Genomic DNA, 20,886 nt, shown 5'->3' on the forward strand with positions numbered 1-20,886 from the left:
TGCCTGTAGCAGCCAGAGGTGCAGGGCCCCAGAAGCCAGACTCCCCCTGCACCTATCTCCTTGCCAGATGGCATGCTTTACGGCCTCAGCAGGGTCCACTACCCCTGCAGTTTCCAGCCCTTTGCGCCTTAACACACTGGGTCATCTATGTTACAAGTTTTGCCATCAGCAGCTTGAGGAGCAGTTCCCCCCAAACCCCTGCACCTATCTCCTTGAAACATGGTAGGCTTTGTGGCCTCAGCAGGGGCCACCACCCCTGCAGTTCCCCCCCATGGCATAACAGAGACACGTGACATGAGTTTTGCTTTCAAAAATTTAGGGTGCAGTTCCCCCAAAGCCCCTGCACCTATCTTCTTAGTTATAGATATTTATAGTTATAGATATTTCATTGATTCCCCATTATATCCTATGGCCAAATCTCCAAAGCAGCTCTGAAGCTTCAGAGCCGCTTCAGCTGAATTGAAGTGGGAAACTGATTTGGAGCTCTGAATCAGATCGCTGGCATCTGAAGCAGCCAGATCTGAAGCTGAATCAAATAGCTGCCTATTCGCACAGGCCTATCAAACATTCATTTTCCTGAAAGCCTGGATAATTAGGGCGATTACGGGATTCCTACATAAGAGAACCAGGGAACAGGTGAGATGGAAGGGGGTCTTGTTAAAGTGTTGAGGTGTTAGCAAAAGGTTGTTGTTTGTTTTGGGGTTTTTTTAGTTTAAATTCAGATGCTAGAAAGGGGATGGGTATAAATGTTTTTGGCAAGACCCTTTGCTTTGAAGGGATGGGAAAACTACCTTTCTGGTTATTTGGCCCTCCAGGGAGTAGAAGTGCTGCCAAAACAGGAAGACAAATCTTTGTTTTTCATAATATCCTTGTTGCAGGGCATTGAAGTGCCCTGCTCCTAAAGAAGGACAGGTGTGGGTTGCTGGGGCAACCCCAGAGGTCAGCTGACCAGAAGGGGCAGGGCCTGGCCTATATAACAACAGCCAGGCTGAGGCTGGAGGGCAGTTCCTTTCTGGCAGCCGGGAAGGAGAGAGTGCTGCTGGGAGTAGGCAGAGGTGGGAAGCCTGAGGACCTGAGCAGCTCCATGGGTGAGGATACCAGGCGGAGGAGCCCTGGCGGGGATGGAGACAATGATAAGCCAGAGAACTTAGGGTTTATGTTTTAAGCCAGGAGGCTAGCATTTGAGTTGGGTTTTTGGGTCACAGCTGATTAGCTTATGGTTTTGGTTATTGTTACCACTGGAGGACCAGGTGAGGCTATAGGGGTTGGAGGAGGCTTCAGGGGAGCTCCCCAGTAGCATGGGGGTTCCTGGCACCACAGAGGGTGCTGTGTTTTGGGGGCGTCCTGACCCTGGCCCCAGTAGGGTAGTATTGGGAGGAGCCCAGTGGGCATAGGACCCGGGAAGGGGGTCTGAGGCCAGGTACGGCTAAGGCCACCTGAGCCTCAATTGCGGGAATTGCAAGTGGACACATTGAGAAGCCCCAGGAGATGGCGAGCGCATTGAGAAGCCCTAGGAGCAGGTATCTAGGGACACGAAGGCCCAGGGAGGGTGAACACATAGAGGGAAGCCCAGGAGAGGGCAAGAGCATAGAGAAGGGCCTGGTGGGGCCAGTAGGCGAAGGCAGGCCAGGAGAGCGTCCGTGAGGGCATGGGCCTTAAGAACAGACTCAACAATGTCTGAAATATCTGGGAGGCTTGGGGCATGGTATTAGGGGTGGTAGGAGCCACACATAGCCCATAAGGCAGAGGGCACCTAATCAGTTGAGGGGCCAGAATAAATACTAGCACTGTGTCCAAGGGAACAGAAGGCGGCTTCCCTTATGAACTATAGAACCATCAAAGACGTGGTGGACGAGAACGAGGGTGCATGACGGACAACTTGGCACAGTGGGGGCGCCAGGAGAGATCATGGCCACGCCTGGCTCCTCACCCTGTGACAATCCTGAAGGTGAAAAACGAAAGGGGATCCACGTTTTCAAATATGCCTTTGAGATCTTCAGTGCTAAATGGAAAGAAGGCATAAAGTCATTGGTTGGTTATACGCACCGCACCACACCACACCACTTCATGCTAATGAAGTCCTAAGACTAGAACTCTTTGGGGCATGGGCCATCTTCTGCTGTGTTTTGTACAGAGCCTAGCACTGTGGGGTCCTGGCTTGTGACATGGGCTGCTAGGTGTTACCACAATATAAACAATAAATGACAGTCACTTTTAACTGGCTGGCAAGAAACATTTGTACGGTGTTTTTATACCTAACTATCAATTCTCAGTGATGTCTGACCTGAGCAACTGAAAACTGCAGGCACTTTAAAAGTTCATCTGGCAAGTTACTTCAATGCACTGAAGTGAATTGTTTGGGTTATGCTTCCAGAAATGAGAAGGGACTGAAACTTCTGTAATTTGAGTCATTAATTGTGTTATCTGTGTTATCACGTCCAAGCCTGTCAGCCCAACTTCTGTCTGGTGGCAGAGTAGGTCATTCTCTGGGTTTTTACATTCTGGAGACTGAGCTGGTCATCATTGAAAGTGTCAGGAGGCAGTCTGGCATCAGTGCTCACTGATTTCAAGTACCTCCATATACTGTCTGTCACTATGTTAACGTTCCTAGCATTGCACCTCTACAGAATGGGGAAAGTAGAAGGGTGGCACTGGCTGCATTGGATGGAGGTTAGAGATTTACCTCTTGGCTTTACAGGCACTGGCTATTATTCCTCATTCCTGTGCATGCTAGAGTAGCCACTCTCCCCTTGTGCACGGTAGGCTGTAGCTTATTTCATCTTGGCTTGCAGCTAGATGCAGCTGACCCACATTTTGGAGGTCATAGTGAAAGTGAGGACACCAGCAGAGTGAGTTGAGAGATCATACCAGAAAGGGAAAAGCACTTTAATTAGGGAAACAGATTTGGTCTCAAGACAATTCAAATGGGCAAGGTTTAAGGCTGGAATTTCTGCTGGTGAATTTCTAGCTTTTTTTTTTTTTTTTTTTCCCCCGTTGATAGGGCTTTGGGTAACAGGGACATTGTATTCTTCTTGCAGGACATGGAAACAGCCAGTAAGCACCTGGACACAGTGCCGGCACCTCACTGAAGGACCTGTCTTGGTATTCAGTATTGGTCATCCCTAATTTGTGCTAAACAAAACTTTTATATGTGACCTCAGTGTAATGAATAGAGCAAGCCCAGAACTATAGTTTGGAGTGGAGTGAGCTGCTCCATTTCTAAGGATCCTGGCTTTCTCTGTGTAAAAATCACAAATTCTCAGATTAAAATTGCAAATTCTCTAATTAAAAACCCCAAATCTGTGTATTCCCATGGTTTAAAATGAAACACACACACGTTTTATTGATATATTTACAATTTTAAAGCAATTTGGAAGCCTACCAGTGCCTCAATCACTATAATAAATTATAAATACCTATACACTTTGGCATTTGATTTTGAGTGTTTTTTTTTTTATCATGGAAAATCAGAACTCCCCTAGCCCCCTTCACTCACCAGAATGCAGGTCCAGCTCAGGCTGTCTATCCCACCACAACTTACTTGTGGTGCTGAGCAGGTTTAGTATGCCAGTGCCCTGCCCATACCATTGCCTCTTGCTCCCAGGCCACAGCACCCCCAGCCCTACTGGTGCCCCTCACTCCCCACCCACAGCTGTCTACCACCTAGCCCTACTGGAGGGGCCCCAAGCTGCTGCCCATGGGAGGTGGTGGCAGGTGCTGTGGCCAGACCAGAGGATGGGACTCAGCTCCCCCTCCCCTACAGGCAGCATAGCTGGAATGGAGCCCATGGGAGGGGGGGCAGGTATGGGTTTCCCATTATGGGCTCAGGCTCCCCACCCTGCTGCCCTCCCTCTGGGGCCTCCATGGCACAGCAGGCAGGACCGTGCGTGGCAGGGCAGAATGGGGCAGGGAAGCTCATACCACTACCACAAGCCCCGTACTGCCATGGCAAGACACCCCCTGCCCACCTGGCAGCAGCAGGAATGGCAGCACAGATTTTTTTTCTCCTTAAAATCAGTTTTTTCTCCTTTAAAAAGAGAAAAATCTAGGTTTTTTAAATTTAAAATGAGACCATCTGGGTTGTACCATGTTTTTCCACGTGAACATAAAACCCAGATCCCAGTCCATTTTCTCAGTTAAGGATTCCTTCATGTGCCCTTAGGACTGTCTAACATTAGTGTGGTCCCCCCCAGATTGCTCCCTGAGCCGCTCTGGCAGCAGGCAGTCTCCTCACCTCCCCTGAGCAGAGCTGGCAGTGTGTGTCACTTCCTCATGCCCTGTCTTGTTGCATGGTAGCGTGACAAGAAGGCAGCTAGAGAAGTGTGTCGGCCGCATGTGAACTGCTCACGGGCTTGGCTGGTTCCTTGTGTGCTTCATGTAGCTTGCAGGCCTGCAGTCAGACAGCCCGGAAGTAAAGGTGTGGACTCACTGCCAAAAGATGTGCAAGTCTAATTATTTAATGAGCTCTTCCCATACCCTTATTCTGCTTCCTTTTAGGTATCTCTTTCCCATGTGTCCTTCCCATGTGTCCTTTCCTCCTTCACCCTTGCTTTCTTTCCCTGTTCTCCCAGCTAAATTGGTTCTACTGACAGGTCTAAAAGGAGCCCTTTACTGCGTTTCTGTGTAGCAATGGGGACATCAAGTGGCCACTGATAATCATGGAGGATGAAAATTGTCTTCAGTCCTCAGTTCCTTTGGAAGATATACAGTATCCTGTTTGTGACGTGATCAAAGTGATAGCAATAAAGGTCACAGGAATCCCAAAGCAGATTAACTATCTTTTCTTTCCCAATCATTGTGCCAAATGAGGGTTAAAAGATCATGCTTCCTTTTCTCTCTCAGTCCTACAGAGAACATCTGCCTTTGAGAATGGCACAAAAATAGCAAGAATACCAAGTGGATTGTGCTGTAACACTCACAGTGTTCCTGTGCTCCTTAGTGCTCCTTAGATGTATTGTTTTCAGATGGGGGTGTAAATGAGGGATATAACTAGTCGGGCTGTGCAAAGCTTTGGATCATGATTTGGATTCGGAGATGATTCGGAGGCTGAATCTATGAATCTGAATTGAATTGCTGGAAGCTTTAGGCTTTCTGAATCGATTTGGAGCTTCTGAATCGATCCGGAAAAGATTCAGTGATTTGGCCATGGGGTATAATGGGGAATCAATGAAATACTGTAACTTTGTTGTCTTTTGGCTGATTCAGATGAAACTTGCAGAGATGGTAGACTCTGCTGTGAGCATGATGTATACCAAGTTTCAAGGTGATAGGTGCAGGGGTTTCTGGGAAACTTCACCTAAAAGACTGAAAACATAACTCATGTCACGTGTGTGTTAAGTCATGATGGGTTGAAACTGCAGGGCTGGTAGCTCTTATAGAGGCCACAAAGCCTGCCAAGTTTCAAGGAGATAGGTGCAGGGGTTTCTGAGACACCACACCTCAAGCTGCTGACAAGCAAAACTCATGACAGGTGATCCTGTGTGTGTGTGTTAAGTCACAGGGGGATGAAAGCTGCAGGCATTCTAGCCCCTGCTGAGGCCAAGATACCTGCCAGCTGTCGAGGAGATCGGTGCAGGGGCTTCTGGGTTCTGGGGCCCTGCACCTCTAGCGGTTGACAGGCAAAACTCGTCTCATGGGTGCGTCTGCAACTGTGTCTGTCTTGGGGCACTGGGGGGGACAGGGGTGTGGAAACTACTGCAGGCCTGCCTGCTAGGCTACAGTGTTACCAATCAATCATGATTCACTCAGGGACTAGCTTAATACACAGTAGCTAGCTACTAGATAATGAGTTAATGAGGAAGGATTAACACCTACAAAACCACAAACTAAGAAATCAATACAGAGTGGGGAATTGCTTCTGCCCCAAGGCAGAGACAGTCAGTTGCATCAGCACCCATGTCACGAGTTTTGTCTGTCAGCAGCTAGGGGTGCAGGGCCCCAGAACCCGCCTGCCCCTATCTCATAGTTCTCCTCGACAGCTGGCAGGCTTTGTGGCCTCAGTGCAGCCTAGCAGGCCTGAAGCTTTCACCCTGCTGTGCCTTAACATATACAGTGTCATGCAGCATGGATGGGTGGCTTTGAGGACTAGGCTGCCTGAGCCAGGAGGAGACAAGACATTTCCCCAACACCTCCCTGCTCATGGCTGGAGTGCCCAGCTGGGTGCACGTGAAACCTAAGCAGCTCTAGCAGCCCTTAAGGGAAGCTGCACATGTAGGTGTCAGGTGGGCTGTCCATGTGTTTCCCCAACACCTCCCTGCTCCCTCAGCTCCCAGCCAGCTTCCACCCCAGCCCTGCCCTGCAACCCCCCCGAGCCCTGAAAGCCCCAATTACCAGTTCAGAGGCTCCAAGAGGAAAGTGAGCCTGACCTAGGCTTGCCATTGACTAAAAACCACAGACTCCACCCTTCCCCTTTTGTCTCTCCCTCCCTGTCCCTCCGGGCAGGGTTGGGCCTTTCCCACCCTTTTTGCAAACAGCTTTTGCAGGCTGGAGCTCAGCCAGCCTGCAGAGCTCGTTGCAAAAGCAGGGAATCTGTGGGTTTCTCTGCTAAAAGAGAAAATCCATGTTTGCTCTGATATAACCAGGAAATCCATGGTTTTCTCTGTTTTTCCATGGGAAATGGTGATGACTTATGGTTGCTGCCACATTGCTGGTAATATTGTACTGCTGCAACAGCAGCTATTTCTCCCACCCCGCCTCCAAGTGTGTTCCCAGGGCACCTTCCCTAGTCACCTCACCCTAGTTTGCTGTTATGACCTACTGTTACAGTTTGCTTTATAACAGAAATAAACTTGATTGAGTTACTTATACTGCATTTGGATCGGAGCCTCCAAATGAATGGACTCCCCCAAATAACATGATTTAAAAACATATATTGAGTTAGAATCCAAGTTAATTTAAATCAGTGAAGCTCCACTGAAGTCAAGTTTGGGAATGCAGATTTCCATTGATTGGACAAAAACATAAGCAGTAAGTAAGAAAAAAGATTCTCAATTATAGTTCCAGTAGGTGAGACCCACTATGGCAATATTATTTTCAGTATCTCCAGATTTTTTTTTTTAATATAAAAAGATGTTTTTGCTGAAGAAAATATTTTAACTACACTGTTTGAAAACAGAACTTTGATTCTGTTTGCTGCAGATCAGCCTCATTTAAACAAAGAAAGATACTGAGACTGGATGACTTAAGAACCGGTAATAGGACAGGGAGACTTTCATTTCTCGGTTGCTAATTTAAATGCAGTCTGTCTTGGTTGTGACTCAGAGCTGTTGCTATCTAATAGATACTGGTACTTCATAGCTTCTCTGAAGGAAGTTATAAATTTCAGTCCCATTTGTGTTGACTGTTATAAAATCTTCACCACTGTTGTTGCTGCTTCTCCCTTACTTGGCAGTCACAGCAGGGCCAAAAGGTGAAAGGTAAATGAAGACTGAACTCTCATATTGCCTCCAGAACTGGCAACCAACTCAGTGTCCAGGGTGAGTAACATGGACAGAGAATTTAGGGAAGGAAGAGGAAGTTGGCACTTTGTTGTCTTGTGCATAAAGTTGGGCAGTACTTCAAGGATGTAACAACAGGCACATCAGTGGGTGTTAAATTTGATAGTAGGGCTGCAGCCGCTAATTCAGGACTTCCCATGCCTCTAAGTTCTGGAGTCTGCAAAGGAAGAGGGGCAGAGTACAAATCAGTCTAAACAGACCCTACATAAATACTCTCCCTCTTAACATTCACCTTGTTCCACCGTGAGATATAGGATATTGGGAAAGAATGACGTATGGTCTGACCCAGCATGGCATCTCTCATGTTTTTAAGTTGTGGCTGGACCTTTTGCTGGGCCTATGAACAGGAGAGGATTACATCTACCACGAATGAGAGCATCAGTCCCTGTCACATTCCATCAGTGCTAAAAAAGATTGTACAACTTTAAGATTTTTAAGTAAGAAGAATTGAAGACCCAATTTTGTGAGGTGTTGCATATTCTAAATCCATTGACTTAGAGGATTGGGTCATCTGTCTGCCAGTGAGTCCTCAGTGTTTAGCAAGTAATTTCTGCTGTATTTAAATTGATTTGTATTCTGTGAAAATATATTCTAATTATTTATCACAATACCAAGTACAGCCAGAGTATATTTGTCCCATAAACTACACGCAAGTGCTCTGTAAAGTGCTGAGCTCTTGTGTTTTTGGCATGTTGTTAAAAATCAAATTATAAAGGTTTAGCAACAAAGCTGTAATTAGGATCAGTGAAAAACTGTGGGTAGGATAATATTGTAGATTCTTCAATTTTCATCATCATACTCCATAGTTTGCCATAACCCACCAGTATTATTGCTCTTTAGCATACTAACACTGTCAGTAAAATATCCCCTACTTCCTGGATTAGAATTGCATCTTCAACAAGTGCAGGGCCAAAGCTGGACTCAGTTTACAGTAATCCACATGGGATTTGACTCTGCTTCTTCTGAAATCAATGGCTAAATTCCCATTAACTTCATTTGGAACAGGGGCACATCCCTGAAAGGTAAAATGGGTACAGTTAAAAGGAAAATAACACCACCGAAATAATGCTACTGGGCTGGGAAAGAGAAGTCATCCCAGCTGGGCTGAGTCCCTTGCCCAACCAGATCCTAGCGCTGGGAAGGGAAACTCAGCTCGGCTGGGCTCAGTTCCCTTCCCCAGCCCGATCGCAGACTCACCTCGTTTTGGTTCAAGGCTGTTTTGAAGCCCTTCATTTCATTTCAATTTCACTGTTTCGAGCTCAAAATGAGTCAAAACAGTGTTGAAATGAAACAGCTGGTGAAATTTCTCAGAGCCCTAATCTGCACCCTCCATAAGATATATATTACCTGTGTATATATTAAATGTTTCATATAACAGTTATATTCACATTACAAGGTTCAATAACATGTCAGTTCACCTTAAAGCACTTTAACTCTCCCAACACCTTCCTGAGGGGAATGTTACTTTAAGCCAACACCACTAAGCATCCTAATAAACAGAAACATCCCTTTATGGAGCATATAGAAGTCTCTGCAGGGAGGTACATTCAGACACAGTTTAAGGCTACTTTATTGGTAAGAATACCAGCATACAGCACCTCACTCTTCAGAACCAGCACGTGGGAGGATGGAATCAAAGGCAATTTAGAGAGCTCTCCCATTAAAAACAGGGAAGTTAGTCCCAAGATGGTGACCAGATCTTCAGCACAGGCTGATGAACCAGCCAGGATTTTGAGATACTTCATCATTCACCCTTGGGCTAAGTACAGACAGTCAAAGCCAGGGGCTGAATCAGTTCCATCTTCACAGGTTTCTTGGACCTGTGTAGATTGAACCAATAATGAAGCAAACTGATGTTAACTAAATCAGTTAAGTTTGATACTGCATTCATCCAGATCTATCTTAAACTGGTTTGAGCCATTTTGAAACTGGTTTATGTGTACTGAACTTCTGTTTGGTTACAGGTTAAAACCATTTTCTGAACACTTATATAATGTTTACTTTAGGGCACTGGGTTCAAAGGATGGGGTACTCAGTCAGACCTCTGCACCCCTGGAGTTCTGTCCTTGAGTCAGCATTCAGCAGAGACAGGTAGGATGATAAACAGCTTTGTGTTTATTAGGAAGCATGGTTCAACAACACACACACTCACAGCTGGCAGGGAGAACCACCTACCACCAACAAACCACAGCCACAGGGTACCTGGGGAAAACTGGACCGTTCTATTGCAGGCCCTTAAAGGTTCATTCCATATACCACATCCCCTTCTTTGCTTTGGGAGCTTCCTCTTAAATAGTTGAATGTTCATCAGTAGCTACTTTAATATGGAATGTTTTGGGATGTTGGAGCCAGAGGTTGCTAGCACTTGACTCACCGATAGGGTCTAGCCTTTACTGCTATCCCGTTAATAGTCCTTGTACTTCACAGGCAACTTCACCATATGTTCACTCTTAGTTTGTGTGGTATCATCAGGTGTCTCTGTGGGTACTGGTGGGTTCTTTGAAATGTAATAAAACCTTTGCTCTTGGTGGTCTAGTTTTACTTCTGATGTTTGTTCTGCTGCCATCTCTTGAGGTGCATCAACATGTTCTGCTGGTATCAATGAGTAATCCTTTCTTAAATGTCTTCTGTTCCTCCTACAGACATTACCACAGGGGCTTTTTACCACATAGGAATGTGGTTCATCCCATTTTGCCATAATGGATGCTGGTATCCAACCTGTATTTGTTTGCATCCCTGCTTACTTCTTCTCTCGTAGAGGTGGCAAGAATGCAGCCGTGTGGTCACAGTGCTTCCTTTGGCACCTTTGAAGTTTCCGCAAGTTGTGGGAGGCATTCAAAGGTACCTTTGGAGTCAGCACCACTGTTGTAGCAGGGATGGTATTGTGCAAAAGTCTCACCATCAGAAGCTGCACTGGAGCATACCCAAAACCTGTAATGGGTGTGTTCCAGAGATTGTGTAAAGCCAGGTGTAGATCTGAGCTGTCTTGCAATGTCTTCTTAAACATTGTTTTGATGGTCTCAACTATGCGTTCAGCCTGCCCATTGGCTTGTGAATAAGCCGGACTAGCGTGCCTGATGGTTTTGCCCCAGTCAATTGCAAATCGTTTCATTATGTGGCTTGCAAATGGCACATGATTACAAACAATTTCTTTAGGTATGCCATGGTGAGCCATCACAGACTTCATTTTAGTTGCTACCATGCCAGCCATCTTGTCTGTCAGGTGCAAAACTTCAGGGTACTTGGAGTAATAGTTGACTATTATCAAATAAGACTGTCCCCATAGGTCAAAAATGTCTGCTGCCAGTTTTAGCCAAGGCAGGTGTGGGATCTCTTGACCACAAGCACTTCCGGTCCACTTCTGGGTCTGCTGGGGAGCATGTGGGGGCCGGATTTAGGTTTGTGTGTGCTTTTATACCTTTTGCAAACTTTGCCTTTTGCAGCTTTGTGGCCCTCCTGTGGAGCAAACTCCATTGGGGGTTTGTTTTGCTTTTGCACAGTGCTATGGCTGTTTCATGTTTGCTCAACTGTATGTAGGGTTACTTCTGCGGCTTGGCAACTGGTGCCTCCTGGGTCTGGGGGGGCACCTGGGGTCTCCTTGTGGCCAATCACTGAGCCTGGGTGGTGTAGGGGAGCCCCCTGCATGCTTGGTGGTGGATCCAGAAGTACTTCTCATCCACTTCTGTGTTCACCGCTGAGCATGCGGGGAGCCCCTTGCACTCCTGTGGGATGCTCCATGCACCCCACCATCACAGTGCTCACAAGCCATGCCTGGTACCTCAAGATATGTAGAAAAAATATTTAAAGCTGTGTCTATGGCCGAATCACTGATTCTCCGAATCAGCATTGAATCTTCAGATTCAGACTCAGTTGAAGTGAATTGGGGACAGCGATCCAAATCAACAAATCAAATCACTGTCCCTGATTTGGGCCGAATCCGAATTGAATACAGCCCATTTCTCACACCCCTAGAGAGCAGTGTGACCTCTTTAAGGGCCGAGCACTGGCAGCCAGCAGAGCAGGGGTTAAAGGGCAGCCCTGTAGTCAGGCCAGGCTTCACATAAGTAGAAGAGGCCTCAGACCAGAGTTATATAGGCCCTGGGACTGAGCCAGTCAAGGAGGCCAGTGTCATGGGTAGGTGCTATATGGCTTTGGTCCTCTCCTGCCCGACATCTTACTGTGCACCGTCAGGGTGAAGATCAGCTTTGTCACTGCCACACTCTGGTGTTATGTTCTCAACTGCCATGCCTTTGGTCTTTCTTTAAGTTTGGGAGCTGGTTGTGTTGGCTGATAGGTCTGGGCCTGTCCTCAGAGGATTTTGTTCCTGGGGCTCCATGAGTGACCTGGAAATGAAGGGACAAGTGTTCCACTCGATTGATGACTCAAAGTCTGTGAGGTATGGAGCTGTGGTCTTCTATCCAGATAGGATGAATTGCACCTGAGTGTGCTAAAGACCTGGCCAACATGGCAAAGTTATTTGAAGACTTATGGTACTCGGAAGAGGTCCCAGAAGACTGGAAGAAGGACAATGTGGTGCTTATCTTTAAGAAAGGAAGAAAGAAGGACCCAGGGAACTACAGGCCAATCAGTTTGACCTCAGTCCCTGGTAAAATCCTGGAAAAATTATCAAAGAATCCATTACTGCATGGGGCAGTGGGGGCCAGTGGGGATTGCCCCCCTGCCAGGCAGCATCCAGTGAGTGGGAGGTTTTTTAAAGCCCTGGGAGCTGGGCCAGGTGGGGCAGCTATGGTGGGGCTGGGGGAGTGGGCAGGGGTTGGAGGAGCTGGGGGAGCAGACAAGGGATGGGGGGTTCCTCCAAACCCAGTTTCCCCCAAACCCTGCACCTGCTTGAAACTTGGCAGGCTTTGTGGCCTCAGCAGGGGCTAGCAGGCCTGCAGTTTTGACCCCGTTGTGGCTTAACACATACACGTGATATGAGTTTTGCTTTCAAGATTTTGGGGTGCATTTTCTCTGAACCCCCTGCACCTATCTTCTTGAAGCTTGGCATGCATCATGCTTTCAGAAGGGGCTACAATTCTGGCGGGTTTCATCCAAATCTGGCCAGAAATGACAAAGTTTTATAGCCTGTTTTGATCTTCCCCATTACATCCTATGGGTGAAATGTCGAAGCAGGGTTGAAACGGCAAAACATTTCGATGAAACAAAACAGAACAGCCATTTTTACTCAAAACAAAAGTCAAAATGAAACACTGTTCTGTCAAACCATCGAAACAAAATGCTTCCGTTTCGCACAGCCCTACTGAATACTTCCCAGGGTTAAGTTCCTGAGTATGTAATCAGGGATATCCATAACCACAGTAAACTGCCACTCAGGACTACTGAGATGCTCTGGCTATTTGTCATGAGTTTTATTTCAAAAGGTGCTGTTTCTCTGATCAGATACATGGCACTGTTGAGAAGTTCCAGCTGCATGGAGAAGTCGCACCCTTGGAAGTAAACGGTGCAGCAAACACTAAGAGGGTGGTGAACTTCCCAGACATGAATGATGTGGGTTCCAGTTGCCTTGGCAGACAGAGAAACAGAGTCTAAGAGTCCCACTTACTGCTGTCACTGCTGACCATCATAATGAGTGTTATGAATAATCTAAGTCAGGGGTCAGCAACCTAACCGACAGGCCAGGTCTGGCCCACAAAGCCTTTGAATCCATCCCATGGAGCTGTGGTTTTGACAGCATTCAGGAGCAAGGGACTTTCTCTCTGCTGAGCTGCAGTTGGGTGCACAGGGCTTTGTGGAGGTGGAGCTTGGCTTGTTTCAAGCTGCAGCTGGACAGCGCGGAGAAGCAGTGGAGGCAGATGGGCCCTACTACCTGCCTCATCCCACCCGATCCAGGTCATTCCAACCCCCTGCTGGAAAACATTGCTGACCCTTGGTCTTAATCCTAAAGCATAAGAGCTACAACATAATTACAGAGCTATTTTTTAGTTCATTCTGACAGCGTGCCTTAAATCTGTATGTCTCCACTCTTGATAGAAATTTTTTTGGTTGTCCTATTTAATTATTTTTAAAGATATGCCTAACTTGTTATGTATCAAAACCTTCCATACATTCCATGTATAGATTCTTTCTCATAAGGACAATTCAGCCCTTGACTGCCAAAAAAGGGGAAAAGTTTACCAGGCCAATTAAAAACAGGAGCGGGAAAGCGGAACTCAAAAAACTCATAGTTGAAGACTTCCAGCATTGCTTCCGAAACTGGCAGGAACGTTGGGACAAGTGTCTATCATCTGGGGGAGATTACTTTGAAGGGGACAGCTCATAAAAATGTTGCTTGTACACTATTCTTTAAAATAAAAGCTAAGTCTTAGAACTTTTTGATCACCCCTCGTATTTCAGATATCTTCAAAAAGCATTTTCTTTTTGCTATAAACCCTTCTAGTTCTAGCTATTAAAGGCTTCTTAACCCTTGTTAACCCTTCTAGTTCTAGCTATTAAAGGCTTCTGCCTGCCAGCACCACAAAGAGATGCTGACTTCCCTCAAAGTCATCCAGATCCTGTCACAGTAACTTCTGCTGGTTTCTTTAAAGGCACAGACAGATCCCTTGCCATTTCTCCTCATATCTTGATTGATTAAACAAAGAGTCCCACATTTGTAAAGTAAACAAATTAAAACCAATGGAACCTGGTTCTTGGACAGTGAGATGCAACTTCCTGCATAGTCCATCCACTTTTACTTTCTCCAGTCATAAGAGGAACACTAAACATAAAGCTTAGCTAGGACCCCTGAGGTGGGACAGCCATAGGCTTCAGTTGGGATCACTGTCTGTGTTTTTTTTTCAGAGATATCCTTCCCCTTCTCCAGGGCCTCCTTGAAACAGGGTCAGTGGGAGTATGTGAACTAAGGCTGTTTGCATCTCTAAGAAGTCTAATGAGCAAATAATATGATCCTAAAATAACCCAATATAGCACTTAGGATGGTCTCTTCTTTTCATTTTCCATCCTGATATCTTGTTATCCAAGGCTTTTTAGCTTGGACTAAACCCAAAGGTCTTATGGCTCAGTGGTGAGAGGCAGGGATTTTTGTGGGTGATAACTTTTATTGGAACAACTGCGATAATTTAGTCTCATGATGGGTGAAATATTTTGGTTTAACCAGTGATAGGATTCAATATGAGGGTAAGTGAACAAAACAGAATAACCTGCTATGTGCAGGTGGGGCAGGATGCATGCTATATGGTTCCTACTGACATTTAAATTCCAAGAAATTTGAAACTTTGCCAGATAAGTTAATTGTGGTTATCCACATGCTAGGAGAGAGTCTGGGCTTTTGAGATCAGTCCTGTTTACTTTTACTGAACATGTTTAGATGATCTGTGAAGAAAAAGGGGGTTCCACTGGCATTTCTTGACTGCGTATTGGAGTTAATTATTACAGTGGTGCTCTGCCTTGTGAAAAAAAAGCTGTTCTCATGCAGCTGCTTCAGTTAGAATTTGGAAATCAAAATATGCTAATCTGAACAGCTTGGAGTGGAGCAAACAAACAGCAGAATGGTATAAGGAATACAGGCTGGGCACTACTCACACATAGAATAAGAAAAAGGGACAGTGAACCTGGAGAGAGAGAGAGTTCTGTGGAAGCGAATAAGGCAAAAGGGATTGTGTACTCCTTTGTACTCTGAATCTGTAAATAAATCATTGACTGAAAATCACAAAAGAAAATTAGATGCCAGAAGCTGAGCAAGATGGAAGAAGATTTTTAAAAACTGGAAGGCCTTGGCCAACAAAAAGAAACGTCTTTCATTATAGCAACAGGGAAATGTGTATATGAAACTCATCTGAGTCCAAGACTTGTTTAAACAGGTTCAGGAATGGATTAAGCAATTGAATGTAACTAGTAAGGCAGACTGCCACCCTAGAAAATGTAGTAAACAGGAAATGAGCCCCAGTCCATTTACTAATATGCACACATAAAGTTCAGTGCATATAAACCAGTTTCAGAATGGCTGAAACTGGTTTAAGGTAAACCTGGTTGAATGTAGTATCAGACTTAACTGATTTAAGCAGTTTATGCAATGTCTGTCCCTTTCCAGAGTCCCCCAGCATCCCAGATGCTTTGCAGCCCTGAGCTGGGCTCTCTGCTCCAGATAACAGGCTACACCTGCCCCTGTTCTCCCTAGGTAGAGCTCCAGAGGAGACTGCAGGCACAGCAGGATCTGCCTGGCTTCCCTTGCTGCTCACTGCTTAAGCAAGGATTCCCTCCCACAGCACGGACTCCACGGATCCTAGTCAGAAGGTATGTTAGCTGATGCTGAGAGGTGTGTGTGTGTGTGTGTGTGTGTATGTCTCCAATTTCATTAGGACAGGACAAAGGCAGACAGAAAAGTGTCTGCTTAGGTCTTTTTGGAGCTAATCAACAGGTTAGCTGGTAATGTCACTTTATTCCTTCCTTGGAAAACGCTGTTTAAGAAGAGCTGGAACTAATGAGAGAGGTTTTTGTTTTGTTGATAGGCTGATAAATACTGTTATCAGATCCCTGCTAGGTTTATCAGTCCCCTACTGGTTTGCAGACAGTATGAAGAAGCAGGGAGACAGAGATTGAAAAGCTCAATACCATCAACAGATGCATGCAGTATACATGTCTCCCCCCACCCCCTTTTGCTTCGAAGTGCTAGCCCAGGACTGGGGTCTGGCAACACTCCTACCCCTTGAGCAGTGAGCAGGAAGAAGCCTGGGATGGTGCAGGCCAGGGTGGGGGTTTACACCCCTACCTAATCAGAGTATCCTGCTGGGGCCTGGCTACTCCCACCCCCCTCGCCTCAACTCAGCACTGTAGAAGGGATGGGCGGGCTGCTCTAGTGCCCCTGGATTCTAGCCTGAGCCACTGCAGGCATGAGTCTGCATTTCTTCAGTCCAGAGGGAATGTCTTTGTGGTTGTAAACTGATTTAACCTAGGCAGGTTAGACTAACTTGCAAAGATTGAATCAATTCAGGCTCAGGCTTTCTGAATGCCTGTCTCAAGCCCAAGGAACCCTGTGGTCTGGGAAAATATGAAACCCCTGATTAGGCCATGTTTCAGTTATTTGTACATTGCCGACTCATGACTTTTGGAATATCTCAGCCGAGACACAATTGATGGGAAAACATGTAATCTAGGACTTTGTGATTCTTAGAAGACCACAGTGGGTACATTTGCTTTCCAAGAGTTGCTTAAAATGTGGGCACAGGCATTTGATGCATGTGACACTCATCAGCTACTTTTATCCATTGATACAAATTTTATGAGCTGGGAGCATTAAGCCATGGGACTTCCATTGTAAGAGGGCAGCATAGCAGAGTCACAAATGGTCACATTTAATAACAGGAACATACACATATATGCTCAGTGCAACTTAGTGCACATTTGCTGGTGCAGAATCTATACACATAGTGGGCACATCCAGATGAGCCCGCATGTGCCTCTTGCAGCATCTTAAACTCCTTTGAGATGCTGCAAGAGGCACGTGCAGGAATGAGAATGTGATACCTGTGCTGCAAATTTGCAGCACAGGGGCATAATTAGACCCCTGGATAGCCAGTGCAGGTAAGTAAGGGGTTGGAGGAGGGGGAGGAGACCATGGGAGGACCCCCATCCACTCCCTCAGCCTCCCCATCCCTGCCTTGCCTGGCGCCACCTCCCACCTGCTCCCCGAGGTCCCCTGATCCCTGCCAAGCCTGGCCCTAGCCCCTCCCAGCCCTGCCCTGCCCATCCCCATCCCCACCATCTATCCAATTTGCCACCCAATGGATGCCACTGTGTAGGCATCAATGCTGCAGTCACCTAGTTTTTTTGGGAGAATGTGGTGGGAAACAGTGTCAAAGGCCTTCTTAAAGTCCAGGAAGGCGACATTCACCTCAACATCCTCGTCCAGGGACTTTGTGACCTGATCATAAAAAAAAAAACAGGTTAGTCAGGCAGGATCTGCCCTCATTGAACCCATGTTGGTTGCCCCTGAACATTACCTCCTCTGCTGGGCCCTTGCAGATATGCTCCTTGCTAATTTTCTCAAAGGTCTTCCAAAGGACTGAGGTGAGACTAACTGGCCTACAGTTACCTGGGTCCTCTTTTCTACCCTTCTTGTAAATGGGGACCACATTGGCCCTTTTCCAATCCTCTGGTACCTGGTCAGTGCCCCGTAAGCACTGACCAGGTACCAGAGGAGCCGTGCCAAAGCCCCACTATGACCCCTGCTAATTCCCTCAGCACCCTTGGGTGAAGGGTATCTGGACCTACTGATTTAAATATGTCTAGCCCCTCCAACAATTTCCTAACTAGGTCATTCCTGACTCTAGGGATGGCGGTGCCTCCCCTGGGTCCATCCGTAATCCTACTGGGGTCCCTGTTCTGGAATATGGAGGCAAAGAATTTGTTAAAGAGGTCAGTTTTTTATTAGCTGCAATCACCAGATTTCCAAGCCTGTCCTGTAGGGGCCCCACATTCCCTGGTGCCTTCTTACTCCCTATGTATTTGAAAAAGGACTTTTTGTTATCCCTAATTCTGGTTGCTAGCCCTAGCTCCATCTCTGCCTTGGCCTTCCTAACAGCCTCCCTGTAGTCACGAGCAACAGGGGTGTAATCCTCCTTGGTGATAGCCCCTTGCTTCCACTCTTTGTATGCCTCCTTTTTTGCTCTCAGGCATTCCTGGATGCTTCTGCTGAGCTATGGGGGCTTTTTAGCACTCCTGCCCCACTTGGTGTGCATTGGGACTGACTCCCTTTGAGGTTGGAGGATCGTCTCCTTGAGAAACAACCATATGTCTTGGACGCCCATCTCATTGAAGCTCTGAGACCCCAATGCTTTGCCTACTAGCTTGGCCCCTGAGGGAGGCTGTAACCCCTGTTGTGGGGGGTGGTGTATCCCCTGTTGGGGGGGCTGTAGCCCTTGTGGGGGGCTGTAGCTCCAGTGGGGGGCAGCAAAACATAGGTATTTAGAATTCACTTTATTATGATGATAGAGACGCTGTTAGGCTTCCAAACTGCTTTAACACTAGATATATCAATAAAACATTGCCCAGCTGATTGCTATCTCTCTCTCTCTCTCTCTCTCTCTCTCCATATATATATATATATATATATATATATGGAGAGAGAAAGAGAGAGAGAGTGGTCTTTTGTTTTAATTGTGGAGGAACTGGATTTTGGGGTATTTCACAGAGTGACTTTGGGATTTTTTTTATCAGGGCTTTTTCAGTTTTCCAATAGGAAGCACCAGAAGTCCTGCTAGGGGCAGGACCCTGACTGCTCAGAGCTGGCACTTTGGATCCAGATGGAGGTGGCTGACCTCCTGGCCAATTGGGGCCAGGAGGATATGCTTTGACAGTTCAAAGCAGGCCACCACACCTGGAACATCTTCTGGGCAATAGCTGCCCAGATGGCTGGGCAGGGGACACACATGGCAGTAGTGCTGCACAAAGGCCAACTCTGCAGCCACAGCCCACTGATAGCTGGCCCAGAGGGGCAGATGCCTCTATTGGCTGTGCAGTCCCCATCTGAGTCTGGCAAGTGTGTAGCAGGTCACAGCCAGGCAGCAGCTGCCACTGCCAGAGTGCTGCAGTGGGTAGAGGGTACAGGGAACTCTCAGGGCTGCTTCTGCAGTCCAGCTGGCACAAAGGGCAGTGTCCCCAGGTACCAATTGGCTGGGCCCCATGAGCTCCTGAGAGCGAGTAGCCCTGAGCTACTTGCCAGGGCAGCTTTTTGTACTCATGGGCCCAGGACAGGGTGGCTTTTTATAGTGCTGGGGACAGCACAGATGCTGGCCCCAGACTCTAGCTCCCCCTGGCGACAGAACCAGGAGGAGCCAGGCAGGGTAATTTTGCCCCAACTGGCACAATTTGCCCCACACCAAAGTGCATGTCCAGGCATGGGTGCTGAGGCAAAAAGCCCTGGCTCAGGTTTGCACTGCTTCTATTTGAGCTGCTGCAAGCACACATGCCTGCATATGTGGAAGTGGCCAGTGGGTCTTCCAGCTGTTTGCTTATGAAAAGTCTTCTGCTACAGACTTCTTAAACCATTTAGGTAAATGAAAACATTCTTCACATAAATTCATTTGGAAATGAAAAGACACAGTTGAAAAAATGACTTGCTCTGTATTTGCATGGTGGTATCCTCCTTAGCCTCAGGCTTTGGTGGAGGAAGGAGCTTTTCTTCTTTGCCCACTCATTTTCTCCTGGAGGAAAGAAACTTCCGTTTCTTTTAAGCAAGTTGTGATGAAACTGATGTTCTGACATGTATAGGGAACTGAAATTTTGTTACTTTGTTGTTCTGTGGTTTAAGAACCTCTTGGAATTCAACAGGAAACAAATCTGTTCTGCTAGTTACAAACCAGGAAAGCTAGCCATGCTCATGATTTGGTGTTTCTCATTGGCAGACCTGTGCAAATAACTACAAAAAAGTCCAGATTTTGTGTCATGATTGTGAAGAACTTCTCAGTAAGAATGGTGTTTCACTAATACAGGAGTAATGGGGCACATGTGGCACAATATTAGAAAAGAACATTTCTTTTGAGATCAGCACTTTTTTCTTGGAAGCTTCGTAAATTACTGTTCTGTGGTTCATTCATTCACTTCCTGCAAACAGCCTTTACTAATATTTTGTTACAGTAGTATCCGTCAGCAATTTGCAACCCCCCACCCAGTGTCATGTGCTATTCACATCTCTTGAATATGCCAGAGCTAAAAATCAAGTTAACTTTTACAATTTGCTTACATTTTATGGCTTTGAATTGGATGAATGGTTCTACTTTGGGCTCATCTCTAGTTCTGATTAAGGAAAGGCAGCATGAACTTCACTTTAACATGCCTTTGGGTTTTTGGTGCTTGGGTACCACAATAATTAGGTACAGTATAAATGGCTGAATGGATAGGTATATGCAGATGAGTGGGTAACCATGGTGCAATTAATGATTTAAAAGCTGTGGCATTTTTTGGATTAATATAGGTATCCACATGTTACACTAGATCAAAAGGCAGCAGTGGGGCTGCCTATTAATATTCACGACAGAGTTTTGTCACCATGGAATTGTAACGCTGTGTCCCTCAACCAGTAGTGCAACTAAGTGAGGGGCAACCAGGGAAGCAGCCCCTGGAGTCACCTTTTGGGACTGGGGGGCACAAAAGTAGATGCTGCAGCTGCTGTTGCTGCCACACGAGCAGTATGATGGACCCTGGTGCCCCATGCACTGCTGGTGCCCTCAGTGTGGAGCTTCCCTTTTATGCCTCTGAACTGAACACAGCTCCAGGAACAAGCCTGAAACACAAGCCTCACAGAGCATCAATTAAATGAACTGGCATGCAGAGACCTGCCTGCCATTTTTTCTGACAACGGTTTATCCTGGGTTTTCACCTCCTCTCTTCTTTCCTCATCTACAGTATGCTTGATTACGGGCACTGTGGTATCTAG

General features: G+C 46.5%; 1 protein-coding gene across 1 annotated transcript in view; it reads left to right on the forward strand.

Annotated features, from left to right (window-relative positions):
• Positions 1-20,886, forward strand: part of LOC149858873 (uncharacterized) — a 69,415-nt gene that overhangs the window by 5,583 nt on the left and 42,946 nt on the right. The window lies entirely within an intron of this gene.

This window comes from Crocodylus siamensis, chromosome 8 (assembly GCF_052110815.1).
Source record: "Crocodylus siamensis isolate JL-2025a chromosome 8, ASM5211081v1, whole genome shotgun sequence".
NCBI classification, from domain to species: domain Eukaryota; kingdom Metazoa; phylum Chordata; order Crocodylia; family Crocodylidae; genus Crocodylus; species Crocodylus siamensis.